Raw genomic sequence first — 13,715 nt, 5'->3', positions numbered from 1 at the left:
CAGCTCAGGTCATGATATTGCAGTTGTGGGAGAGAGCCCCACTTTGGGCTTTGCACTCTGTGTGAAGTCTACTTCAGAGTCTCTCTCTCCTCTCCCTCTGCCTCTGCCCTCTCATGCTCATTCTCAATCTCTCTGTCTGTCTGTCTCTCTCTCTCAAATAAATAAATAAAATCTTTTTTAAAAAGAAAAAGTAAAAGAAAAAAATAAAAATAAAATAAATAAATAAATATGATCAGTATACCAACCCAAGACCCAGTGCATCTCAGCATCTCCAGCTCTTCATAACGAACTGCCTCCTGAACCTGGGGTCCTGAAAAAGCTAGAAGTGGAAGAGAAAGATAAGAGAAAAGAGAGAAACATAAAGATGATGGGCTAGTAATAACGGGCCATCTTCTCACTTAGAAACTCTATCCAGAAGGCTGAATACATATATAATAACTTCTTTGCTTACCACCCACCCACCCACCCACCTCTGGAAGTCAAATCATTAGTAAAGTGTCCATCAGGTCAAATATCTTATAGGAGAAATACACATTCACAGAGTCTTCATGGAAACATCAAGTTGATAATATTCAGTGGAAAAGAAATTCCCAAATTGGAATCTTTCTATTCCTTTCTATTCTAGCCCATACATATGCAAGAATACTTAAATCCCCAATTTAAATTATCTCTATATTCAGATCCATTTTATTGTTATTTTTTGGTCAGCTTTTATATGTGACTTAAATATTTTGTGACCTACATTCTATCTGCCACATTCTAAAGAAGGTAGATTTTACTCTCGGGGGGTACCATTTTGTCTGTTGAATGGAGAAACGGATGAAAGAATGTGGATTTGGATAAGCTAGGCCAGAGCTGAATTATTCAGAGTGAGAAAGATCCAGAGGTCAGGAACAAGAATGGGGAGATGTAAAGACTTGGGGTGGTGGGGGGAGGGTGAAGAGATAAAAGGAAGGCCAGCATCAGAGAGCCAAGCAGAGACTTAGAATTGCTAAAGAGGGTTTTGCAGTACAAAGCTGCTTGTTATGTGATATACTTTCCCTACTCTCTGCCTCTCCTATCATCAAGAAAACCTACATTGCTTACCAATGTCTGTGAATTTCATTTTCATATTGAGTGATGCAAATAAATGCTGAATTTTAGAGAGTAGTGGGTATGTGGGTTGGATGGGGAGGAGGACAAGGGGGTGAGAGGGTGAAAACAAAGGCCAAATGTGAATGCAGATGGCATACTGCCTGTGTATGACACTCACAAAAATCATCTACTTACTCATTCATGTTTTTCAATTATCAAATAAGTAAATCCTTCCAGGAAATTCAATCACAGCCTGTATTGGACATATTAAGGTTGCAAGTGACAGAAACTTATGATCCAAATGAAAAAGAGATACTCTCTTTCCAGCTTCTATGTATTGAATCTTAAGTCACTAATTGGTCATAGTTATTTGTACATCCTTGAACCAATTACTGTGTCCAGGAATGTGCCATACTCTAAACGACCCAATCTAGAATTCTCTCTAGAAATTAACAAAAATTAATGAAATGGAAAACCAATGACTTATTTTGTTTTATAGCCAATTTACTTGTTTGCTGTCCCAACTATATTATAAAACATCTTCAGAATAGAAATTAAAGATTATTAGCTATGAACACTCAGCACCTAGGATAAAATGTGAAATATAACAGGTACTAAATAAATTGTGGGAAATGAATTAATGGGTACTCTAGGCCATTTGCTTTTCCTCTTTCTGCAATGTTCATTAGTCCCATCCCATCTGCAACAGCTCCCCTAGCTTACCCCTTCCTCTATCTTCCTGAGACTAAAAGATTAACCTGCAAGCAATCAATCTTGTCATTTATAAGACCTTCTCAGAAGTTGATACAAATGATTGGTTGAATACATTTTATGAACAAATATAATGTATTTTTTTGTACATTTATGGTGAAAGATCTTAAGAACATGTTCTCAGGTAGAAATGAATAAATATGGAGCTGTTGCTTTTTTATTATTATTTCCATTTAGTCTCTGACTTCAAATGCTCTTTTTATATCCAACCTAAAAATTATACTTAGCTTGGAAGCATTTACAAATTTCAAATTTATATCAGGCACTTCAGAATTTACTGCTTCAAAATAGTCTGTTACTATACCTTATGATCTCATAAGAAAGTCTGATTGATTTATGTCTTGTTAACTGTCCTTATTGATCATTCCACATTTAAGTAATGTGAAGTTTTATTGAGGTTGCCAAAAGACAATGTCAATTATAAAAACAGGAAAAAAAAAAAGCTGAAATATGTTGACATATTTTTAATCTAAGACATCTCACATATAAAAGTTCTAGTCTGGATACTTTATTAACTAAGGGGTGTGTGTGTATGTATGTGTGTGTGTGTTCATATGTGTGTGTATATGTATTTATTTTTGCTATGTTTGTATACATTTCTGTTATAACAAAAAGATAAAAGAACAGTGGCTTAATAAGAAACAAGTATATCTCTTTCTCATAAAACAGGTTAGCTAGAAGATCCAGGGTTGGCACGATAATACCACAATCATCAGGGACTCAGTTCCTTTGCTCTTCTGACTGCCATCAACAACCTCTCCCAGTCCAAGATGACTGCTGCAGATGAGAGCACATTCACATTCCAGCCAACAGGAGGCAGAAACACTACTTTGGACAGGTTCTAGTTCCATCCCTTAAGGGCACAGTGTGGAAATTGCACCCATTACTCCTGCTCACTTGTCATTAGTCAGAACTTAGTTAGATGGCCACAACTATCTACAAAGGATACTGGGATATAATCTTTAACTAAGTAGCCATATGCTCAGGTAGATATCTATTATTATATATATTCTGTTAAAAAGAGAATAAATATTGGAAGACAACCACAGGCTCCATCAGTGTGTTTTCCTTCGTTCCTAAATGATAAAAGATTTCTGTTCCAATTATCTACCCCATAAAGATTCAAACTTCTTTAAAGTATCGTAGTTAATTCACCTAATAATAGGCTGTGTGTGCCTATCGATGGACATCAAAATGTAAAGGTAATGCTCATGAGTTACCATGAGCTGCAATAAAAGGGAGAGAACTGTCATTGGCATTGCACAGGAAGTGCCATGCAGCACAATGGGGTTTTATTTTTCAACTTGAACTTGAAAGAGAAAAACAATGTTATATACCTTTTCCAACACCACTGCCCTCAACAGAACACTGATGACAGCAGAGGGAACAAACTACCAAAGAAAATCCAGAAGCACAGGATTAGGTGCAAGATAGAGAAGTAAAGCATTGCATATCTTTTTCTGAAGTTAACAAATAAAGTAGATAGTGACCACCATATGGATCATGTTTGAGAGAAACAAAACTTTTTGGAGAAACACATTTGTAACTATTTAGTATCTAAAGATCATATTTTAAGTATATGGATAAGCAAAGACTCACAGCTTTATATAAAATTCCCTGGTGCCAGAAACAGATTTCTTAAAACAGCTCTAAAGTAAAATAACACAGGGAGCCCACAGACACCCATATTCTCTGACACAATATGCCAAAGTCTTGAAGTAATTCCATGTGGCCCGGCTAACAGCTATCCTCGGGTCTATGATAAGAATGATTGGAGAGTATCACTGCATGTCACTCTCTACATACTCTTTGTAAACAGTTATATGTAAATATATCAAATTACCTGTAGTTTTCATTACAGTGTTAGGTTAGTTATTTACCACAGCCTCTTTCGCCTTCCTTATAAAGCCATAAGGTAAAGAACCCATTCTACCTATTTCCACTCTGGGAAATTTACCTTATATGTGTACTTCTGCAAGTACAGACAGATAAATGTATGTGGATATTGACTGTTTATACAACAGAAGTGTATATGGTCATTAAGAAGAAAATAAATACATGTGTAGTGTGAACTCATTTATTCTCTTAAATGTTCACAAATGCATATACCCTTTCTAGAGGAATTACAGTGATATGGAAGGGACTTACACTTTTCATTTTACTACATTCTTAACTATTTTGAATTTTTTTCATAAATAACACAACTTTAATTCCTTAGCTAATAAAAATAATTCCTTCAAGAAACCATGACATGTAAGTATCTAAATTGAAAAGATCCTTCCAGGCCACAAATTAGGTGTCAAGAATGGGTAGCGCCAGGTCACTACTATCCCTTGAAGAATATTGCCTAGAGATTTTTTTCTGTCTGGTTCTGCCAAATGTTCCATTGGCAGCTAGAGATCCTTAGACTTGAGGATGTTGCCTCTACCTCACTAGTCATTCTTAATATAAACACCTTTTTATCTTTTCTCCATATCAAAGAGGGAACTTTAGGCATCTCTGATGCTCCCAAGGCACAAATGGGAAGCTTAGAGCTACAGAAAAGTCATCGGAAATGCTGTAAGTGGGACAAGGATCCAACCCCTGAACTCAGAATCACAGATCTCCATCCTTCTGGCTTGGGTTCTGGAATCAGAAAGTTCTCAGTTCTTTTTCCAGCTCTATGACATCGTAGGTGGGCAATCCTGCATAATCCATTGACTTTTCTGTGTGTCTTTTCATATGTAATATCATCACCATAATGTTGCCTGACTCATGTGTACCATGTGAGGAATAAGTTAGTGAACACATAGACAATGTTTAGCAAGTACCCTAGCAAAATCAAGTAGCCTCAGACAACTAGATAAGTGCAGTTTTTCCTACAAAATAACCAATCCCTGTTCCTGACTTATTGTAGCCTATGCATCTATCAGGGCTGACAATTTAGAATATACTCAATTTGCTCTCAAACTCAGAGGGACGAGAAAACATAACTGAAATTCCCAGTCATAGAATCTGGGGGAACAATTCAAGTCAATAAATACTTATTGAGAGGCTACTATGTACAAAACATTCTTATAGGCTAAGATTAAAAAAAAAATACATCATTTCCTATCCTTCAAGAGCTCACAAACTCATGATGAATACAAGTCACAGTGAGTATTCTTTAACAGAGGACCAAACAGGGGCACCTGGGGATCTCAGTCAGTGGAGCATCTGACTCTTGGTTTTAGCTCAGGTTATGATCCTGAGGTCCTGTGATCAAGTCTACCTCCAGCTCTGCACTCAGCTGGGAGTCTGCTTCAGATTCTCCCTCTCCCTCCCCCTCTGCCACTCTCCCCACTTGCACCTGCTCACACACTCTCTTTCTAAAATAAATAAATAAAATATTTGTTAAAAAATAGAGGACCAAACAGTATGCTTATAGAAGTATAGAGAAGGGACATTAATTCCAACAGAGGGAACATCATGACCCTCAGAGTTTTGGGAGAAGATATAATTTAGATGAAGCTTTACAGGAAAGAGTATTCAAGGAAGATAGGAAACCGTGGGTAAAAATGTGTAAATAGGAGAATACAGACTGTATTTAGGAAGAATGATTTGTTTGCAAGGGCTGCCATAATAAAATACCACATATTAGGTAGCTTAAGCAACAGAAATTTCTCACAGTTCTTGAGGCTAGAAGTCCAAGATCAAGCTGGTGGCAAGTTAGTGTCTTCTGAAGCCTTTCTCCTTGGCTTGCAGATGACTGCTTTCTCCCCATGTCCGCACATGGTCATTCTTCTAAGCACCTGCCCCCAGTGTCTCTTTGTGTGTTCAAATTTCCTTTTCTTATATAGACACCTGTCCAATTGGATTGGGACCAATCATAATGACCTCTTTGAAGTCCTTATCTTCAAATATAGTCACATTTTGAGGTACCAAGGGGTTAGGATTTTAACATATGAATTTGGGGGAAGGGACACAATTCAGCCCTCCATAACAAATAACAAGTGATGTGATGGAAATAAATAATGTATGGGATGGCAGATAGTAGAAGGTAAATAAAATACGAGGTTAAAAAAAAAAAGAATTTCTTGAGCTCTTATTATAAACAAGGCACTATTCTAAGAACTTGAACAAATTTATTTAATCCTCACAAGAGGGGCACCTGGGTGGCTCAGTCAGTTAAGCATCTGCCTTCAGCTCAGGTCATGATCCCAGGGTCCAGGATTGAGTTCCCAGTTGGACTACCTGCTCAGTGGGGGGCCTGTTTCTCCCTCTCTCTCTACCCGTCTCTCCTCCTTATGCATGCTCACTCTCTCTCAAGAAAAGAAATAAAATCTTTTTTAAAAAATCCTCACAATAGTCCTATGAAGTAGGTATTATGATTATTCCTATGTTCAAGGAATGAAACTGAGGTATAGAGAAAACCATACAACCAGGAAGTCCTAATCTGAGGTTCATAGTTTTAACCTCTACATTTTATTGTCCAGAAAAGGTAGAAAGGAGTCAGATTTTGGAGCACTTTCAGAGGCAATCTGTGGAGACTGGACTTAATTCTGTAAGAAATGGGAATCCAGTGGTAACTGAACAAGAGAGTGGAACCGTCTTTTTTTTTTTTTTTTTCCTTTGAGACTTCCAACAGTAACTTATAGAACAGATTGAATGGAAAAAGCCAGCACACCATTATATTACCTCTAAGACATTATAGAAACTTTGAATATTGGTATTGGATATGAGTCACCTCAGAGAGAACACAAAAGAAATTTTGCAATACTTAAAAGTCCAAAAATTTTAAGAACTCAAGTTTATTTCTATTGTTACAAACTCATAATGGGCTTCTAAATAACCCACAGAACAGTTCTTTTTGATCCCTCTACATTAACAGCAAAATGTCAGTAGTAGGAATTGATGTGATCTTTATAATAGTATTATTTACTTAGCCATGATAATTTTTGGTGTGGTGGTTTGGTTGGTTTTGTTGTTGTTGTTGCTTCAACTGCATCATCTCTTTCTTGTATCAACACTGTGAGGTGCTGCTGCACTTGCAGGAACTGGAAATTAAAGAGGCATAGTAACAATGAAAAGCACAGTCACAGATTAAATATACTCCTACTGAGTCCTAGCTATCTATAGTCTGAGCTCTTACACACATGGTAGGTTTTTTTGAGGTATGAGTAATGTACAATAAACTGCGAATATTTAAAATGCACAATTTGTTGGATTTTTGACCTAAACATATACTCATGGAAGCATCACCAAAATAATAAGATAATAAACACATCCAGATTCTGACACCAAAATAATCAAGATAAAAAACACACTCATCATTCTCAGAATTCTCCTCAGGACATTCTGCAGCTTCTTCTCACCCCTTCCCTTCTCTTCTTTCCACAGATAATTCACTGATCTGCTGTTACTATAGAGAAGTTTTCATTTTCTAGAACTTTAAATTATCATACAATATTATTATTTTTTACTAGTTTGTTTTACTCAACATAAGACTTTTGAGATTCCATCATGTTGTTGCATGTTCACTCCTTTTTGTTGCTAAGCAGGATTCTACAATTTCTTTATCCGTTCACATGTTGATGGACATTTGGGTTGTTTCCAGTCCCAAACTGGAAAACAGAGCTGCTATGAATTTGTGTACTTCTCTTGGTGTTCTCATTGTTTTGCATATGGATATCCATCCAGTTATTCCAGCAACATATGTTGAAAAGACTATCCTTTCTCCACTAAATTGCCTTTGCAATTTAGAGAAAATCAATTAACCATATATCTGAGGGTTGATTTCTGGCCACCCTATTGTCCCATTGATTTATATGTATATTTTTACACCAATTCCATACTTACTCTTTTTTTTAAAGCTTTTATTTATTTAAGAGAGAGAGGGAAAGCCTGAGCCCGAGGAGGGGCAGAGGGAGAGGAAGAAGCAGACCCGACAGGACTCAGGGTTTGATCCCCTGACTCAGGGGTCGTGACCTGAGCCTAAAGCAGAAGCTTTAATGACTAAGCCACCCAGGTGCCCTCCCCTCAACCTGCAATACCACACATTCTTAACTGTGGCTTTATAATAAGAGTTCAAGTGAGGTGGGTTAAATCTTCCAACTTTAGTCTTTTTCAATGTTATTTTCATTAGTCTAGGTCCTTTGCATTTTCATATGGATTTTAGAACATACTTGTGAATTTCTACAATTTGCCTTATGAGACTTTAAATAGGATTGTGTTGATCAATTTGGAGGCAATAACAACCTTAACAATATTGTATATTCTAGGGGTGCCTGGGTGGCTCAGTGGGTTAAAGCCTCTGCCTTCGACTCTGGTCATGATCCCAGGGTCCTGGGATATAGCCACGAATTGGGCTCTCTGCTCAGCAGGGAGCCTGCTTCCTCCTCTCTCTCTGCCTCTCTCTCTGCCTGCTTGTGGTCTCTATCTGTCAAATAAATAAATAAATAAAATCTTTAAAAATATATTGTATATTCTAATTCATAAAGAGATTATATCTTTCAATTTATGTTTTTTTAAGTTTTTCAGCAATAACATGTAGCTTTCATTGTATAAATTTTGCACATCTTTTGTCATATTTATCCTTAAATATTTTGTATTTTTATGCTATTTTAAGTAGTATCTTTTTTTAACTGTAATTTCCAAGTGTTCATTAGTAGCATATAGAAATATAACTGAATTTTCTACATTGATCCTTTGTACGAAAACAGACTTAGTCCTAGGAGTTTTTTGCTGCCGTAGGATTTTACTAATAAATAGTTAAGTCATCTGTGATTAAAATCATTTTTATTGCTTCTATTCCAATCTGGTTGCTTTGTATTTCTTTTTCTTGCCTGACTACAATGGCTAGAACCGCTACTATGATATAAACAGAAGTGGAAAAAGTGAACATCCTGTCTTACTCTTGATTACAGGGTAAAAGCATTTAGTCCTTCACCATTATGGATGATTTCAGCTACAGGTTTTTCATAGGTGCCTTTTTTAGGTTCAGGAAACTTCCTTTTATCACTAGTTTGCTGGGAGAATTTTATCAGGAATAAATTTTAGATTGCATCTAATGCTTTTTCTGAATCTATTGAGATGATCACATGGGTTTTCCTTAAATCGCTTGTTAATATGGCAAATTCCATTAAATGATTTTCAAATGTCATTCCCCCCCTTACATTCCTGAATTAGCTCCACTTGATCATTATGTGTTATCATTTCATTCAATTTGCTAAAAATTTGTTAAGAATTTTAGCATTTACTTTCATGAGGATATTCGTCCATAGTTTTGTTTATAATAACTTTGTCTGGTTTTAATATCAGAGTAATGCTGGATTCACATAATGAATTAGGAAGTATTTCCTTTTCTTCAATTTTGTATAATTTATATTATTTATTCCTTAAATGTTTGGAAGAATTCACTAGTGAAGTCATCTGGGACTGGAGTTTTCTGTGGCAGAAGCTTTTGTTTGTTTTGTTTTGTTTTCAAGATTTTATTTATTTATTTGAGAGAGAGAGAGAGTAGAGTGAGAGAACATGAACAGGCAAGCTGGGATATGGGGTGCAGAGGGAGAGGGAGAAACAAACTTCTAACTGAGTAGGGAGCCCAATGTGGGGCTTGATCCCAGGACTCTGGGATCATGACCTGAGCTGAAGGTAGACACTTAACCAACTGAGCCTCTCAGGCACCTCTGGCAGAAGTTTTTTATTTGTTTGTTACAAATTCAATTTCTTTAACAGATACAGAGTTATTCAGATATTCTGTTTCATCTTGAGTGAAGTTTGGCAACCTAGATCTTTCAAGGAAGTTGCCCATTTCATTTCAGTTGTTCATTCTGTTAGAAAAGGTGTTCATAATATTATGAATACTGTTATGCCTTTAACAGCTGTAGTTTCTGCTGTAATATCATCTTTTTCATTCCTGGTAAATTTGTGTGTTTTCTCATTGTTTTCCTTATCATTCTGGCTAGTGGGTTGTCAATTTTATTTACTTTCTCCAAAAAAAAAAAAAAAAAAAATCCATTGCTTCCATTGTCTGTCAGTTTTCTATTTTCTGTTTCATTGATTTTGACTTGGTCTTTCTAATTGGTTAATTCTGTGTTTCAACTTTAGTGGGCTAAGGTACACCCAGATAGCTGATGTTATTTCTGAGTACATCTGTGAGTGTGGTATGGGGAGAAATTAGTATTTGAAACAGTAGACTGAGTAAAGAAGATCACCCTCACCAATACAGCCTTGTTTTAATCATTATTAAGAGAAAAGTGTTAACATCTATGGCTATAATATAACTATGGATTTCTATGTGTTTTTTGTAGTTTTTTTTTTGTTGTTGTTGTTGTTCTGTTTCATGTAAAATAGTTTGAAGCTATTTTATTCGGCTCATAAATGTTTGGAATTATTCTGTCTTCTTGATGAGTTAACTTCTTTTTTTTTAAAGATTTTATTTATTTATTTGAGAGAGCGCTGAAGTGAGAGAAATCACAGAGGGAGAGGGAGAAGCAGACTCACTGTTTATTGGAGAGCCCCATGATGGGCTCGATCCCAGGACCCCAAGATCATGACTTGAGCAGAGGGCAGACGCTTAAGCAACTGAGCCATCCAGGCACCCGCCCCATGAGTTAACTTCTTTGTCAAATAAAATTATTCTATTTAACTCTCATAATATCCTTTACTATAAGTCTACTTTTTCTGTTACCAGTAGCCATTCTAACATTTTTTTTAAGTTCTAACAAGATAGGTTTCTTTTTATTTTTAATCAATTTGTGCCCTTAATTTTAAAGTGGGTTTTTTGTAGGCAATATATATTTGGGTCTTGCTTTTATACCCAATTTAACAATCTCTGCCTTTTAATATATTTAGACCATTCACTTCTAATACAGTTGTTGATATGCTTACGTTTGAATTTGCAATTTTGCTTTTTGGATTTGTCCTATCTCTTTTTTGCTCCTGGTTTCCTTTTTTTTTTTTTTTTTTTCTTCCTTCTTTTGGATTATTTGTGTACTTTTAGACATTGTATTATTTCTTCTTTGTTCAATTAGCTGTATTTTTGTTATCTTTTTTAATAGTTGCTTTAGGGTTTAAAGTATATATCTTTTACCTTACAAGTCTACTTTCATGTGATGTGATACAGCAGAACATAGAGCAAAAGAAAGTTATAATAGTATACTTCCAGTTTACTTCTTCATAGGTTGTACACTGTACATTGTACAACCTATGCATTGTACATAGGTTGTACATTGCATAGGTAAATGTAGTTACCTTTTCTGGTGTTCTTCATTTATGTAGATCCAGCTTTCCAACTGGGATCATTTGTTCCGTTTACATGACTTCTATGTAACATCGTATTGTACTGCAAGTCTATTAATGATTCATTCTTTTTTTTTTTTCTTATCTCCAAAGGGGTATTTATCTCACATTTGTTTTTAAAATACAGATAATTCACTTTTTCACAACAGGTGTGCCACCAGAACACAGGTGTCATGAAAACCACTGCTACACCTAAACCAAAATGGGAAAGGAAAAGACTCAAATCACTATCATCATCATTGGACATGTAGTTTAAGGCAAGTCTACCTCTACTGGTCATCTGATATATAAATGTGGTGAGATTGACAAAAGAACTATCAAAAAACTTGAGAAGGAGGCTGCTGAGATGGGAAAGGGATCCAAGTATACCTGGGTCTTGGATACACTGAAAACTGAATGTGAATATGGTATGACCTCTGATATCTCCCTGTGGAAATTCGAGACCAGGAAGTATTATGTGACCATCATTGATGCCCCAAGACACAGAGACTTTGTCAAAAACATGATTCTTAGGCACATCTGAGGCACATCTCAGGCTGACTGTACTGTCCTGATTGCTGCTACTGTGTTGGTGAATTTGAAGCATGTATCTCCAAGAATGGGCAGACCCATGAGCATCCCCTTCTGGCTTACACACTGGATATAAAACAACTAATTGCTGGTGTTAACAACATAGATTCCACTGAGCCACCCTACAGCCAGAAGAGATATGAGGAAATTGTAAAGGAAGTCAGGACCTACCTACATTAAGAAAATTGGCTACAACCTGATGCAGTAGGATTTATGCCAATTTCTGGTTGGAATGGTGACAGCATGCTGGAGCAAAATGCTAACATACCTTGGTTCAAGGGATGGAAAGTCACCTGTAAAGATGGGAATGCCAGTGGAACCATACCACTTGAAGCTCTGGATTGCATTTTACCACCAGCTCATCTAACTGACAAGCCCTTGTATCTGCCTCTCCAGAACATCTACAAAATTGGTGGTATTGGTACTGTCCCTGTGGGCCAAGCAGAGACTGGTGCTATTTTTTTAAAGATTTTATTTATTTATTTGACAGAGAGAGAGACAGAGAACACAAGCAGGCAGAGAGGCAGGCAGAGAGAGAGGAGGAAGCAGGCTCCCTGCTGAGCAGGGAGCCCGATGCGGGGCTCGATCCCAGGACCCTGAGATCATGACCTGAGCCGAAGGCAGCGGCTTAACCCACTGAGCCACCCAGGCGCCCCGTGAGACTGGTGCTCTTAAACCTGCCACAGTGGTCACCTTTTCTACAGTCAATGTCACAACTGAAGTAAAGTAGCTTAATATGCACCATGAAGCTTTGAGTGAGGCTCCTCCTGGAGACAACATGGGCTTCAATGTCAAGAACGTATCTGTCAAAGATGTTCATCATGGCAATGTGGCTGATGACTACAAAAATGACCCACCAATGAAAGCAGCTAGCTTCATGGCTCAGGTGATTATCCCAAACCATCCAGGCAAAATCAGGGCTGTATATGCACCTGTGCTGGATTGTCACACAGCTCACATTGCTTGCAAGTTTGCTGAGCTAAAGGAGAAGATAGATCGTCATTCTGGGAAAAAGCTGAAAGATAGTCCAAAGTTCTTCAAATCTGGTGATGCTGCCATTGTTAATATGGTTCCTGGCAAGCCTGTGTCTGTTAAGAGCTTCTTTGACTATCCTCCTCCAGACTGCTTTGCTATTGATGCCATGAGACAGACGGTTGCTGTGGGTGTCATCAAAGCAGTGGATAAGAAGACAGCTGGAGCTAGCAAGGTCACCAAGTCAGCCCAGAAAGCTCAGAAGGCTAAATGAATAGTAACCCTAATACCTGTCCTTCTTAATCAGTAAGGGAAGAATGGTCTCAGAACTATTTGTATCAATTGGCCATTTAAGCTTATAGTAAAAGACTGGTTAATGATAACATTATATCTTAAAACCTTCAGAAGGAAAGGAAAATGTTTTGTGAACCATTTGTGTGTGTGTGTGTGTGTGTGTGGCAGGTTTATTACTTTTTTAAAATCAGTACTTTTTAATAGAAACGACTTGGCCAAAAATCTGAAAGAATCTTTTTTTTTTTTTTTTTTTTTAGATTTTATTTATTTATTTGACAGATCACAAGTAGGCAGAGAGGCAAGCAGAGAGAGAGGAGAAAGCAGGCTCCCTGTGGAGCAGAGAGCCTGATGCGGGGCCTGATCCCAGGACCCTGGGATCACGACCCGAACCGAAGGCAGAGGCTTTAACCCACTGAGCCACCCAGGCACCCCCAAAAATCTGAAAGAATCTTAAGACCATTAAAACAGAAGTTCAATGTAAAGAAAGAAATAAATAATACAGACAATCCTCATGTTGCACAGTTCAAACATACAGATTTCAATTACCACGATTTAGCTAAACAACACTACTGCCTTCAAAGAAAAACATGGCTTAAATTTCAGTTTCCATGGCATATGAACCATGAATAATTGCATAAGTACAAATTTTGCTAATAGCTATTCATCACATGAATTACTATGTAAATGACCATTATATGATTTTTATCCTTGCTGTTATTGATGTGATATAATCACATTGATTGATTTGTGAATATTGAACCACCCTTGCATCC

General features: G+C 36.9%; 1 pseudogene across 1 annotated transcript; it reads left to right on the top strand.

Annotated features, from left to right (window-relative positions):
- Positions 1-11,308: 11,308 nt before the first annotated feature.
- On the top strand, positions 11,309-12,922 carry LOC308338670 (elongation factor 1-alpha 1-like; annotated as a pseudogene). Its single transcript has 2 exons — positions 11,309-12,108; positions 12,326-12,922. The product of its transcript is annotated as an elongation factor 1-alpha 1-like (transcript).
- The last annotated feature ends 793 nt before the right edge of the window (positions 12,923-13,715 follow it).

This window comes from Martes martes (genome assembly GCF_963455335.1).
Source record: "Martes martes genome assembly, chromosome: 2".
In the NCBI taxonomy this organism is placed as follows: Eukaryota; Metazoa; Chordata; class Mammalia; order Carnivora; family Mustelidae; genus Martes; species Martes martes.
The sequence above is the reverse complement of the archived record's forward strand: the minus strand, read 5'-3'. Positions and strand labels throughout refer to the sequence as shown.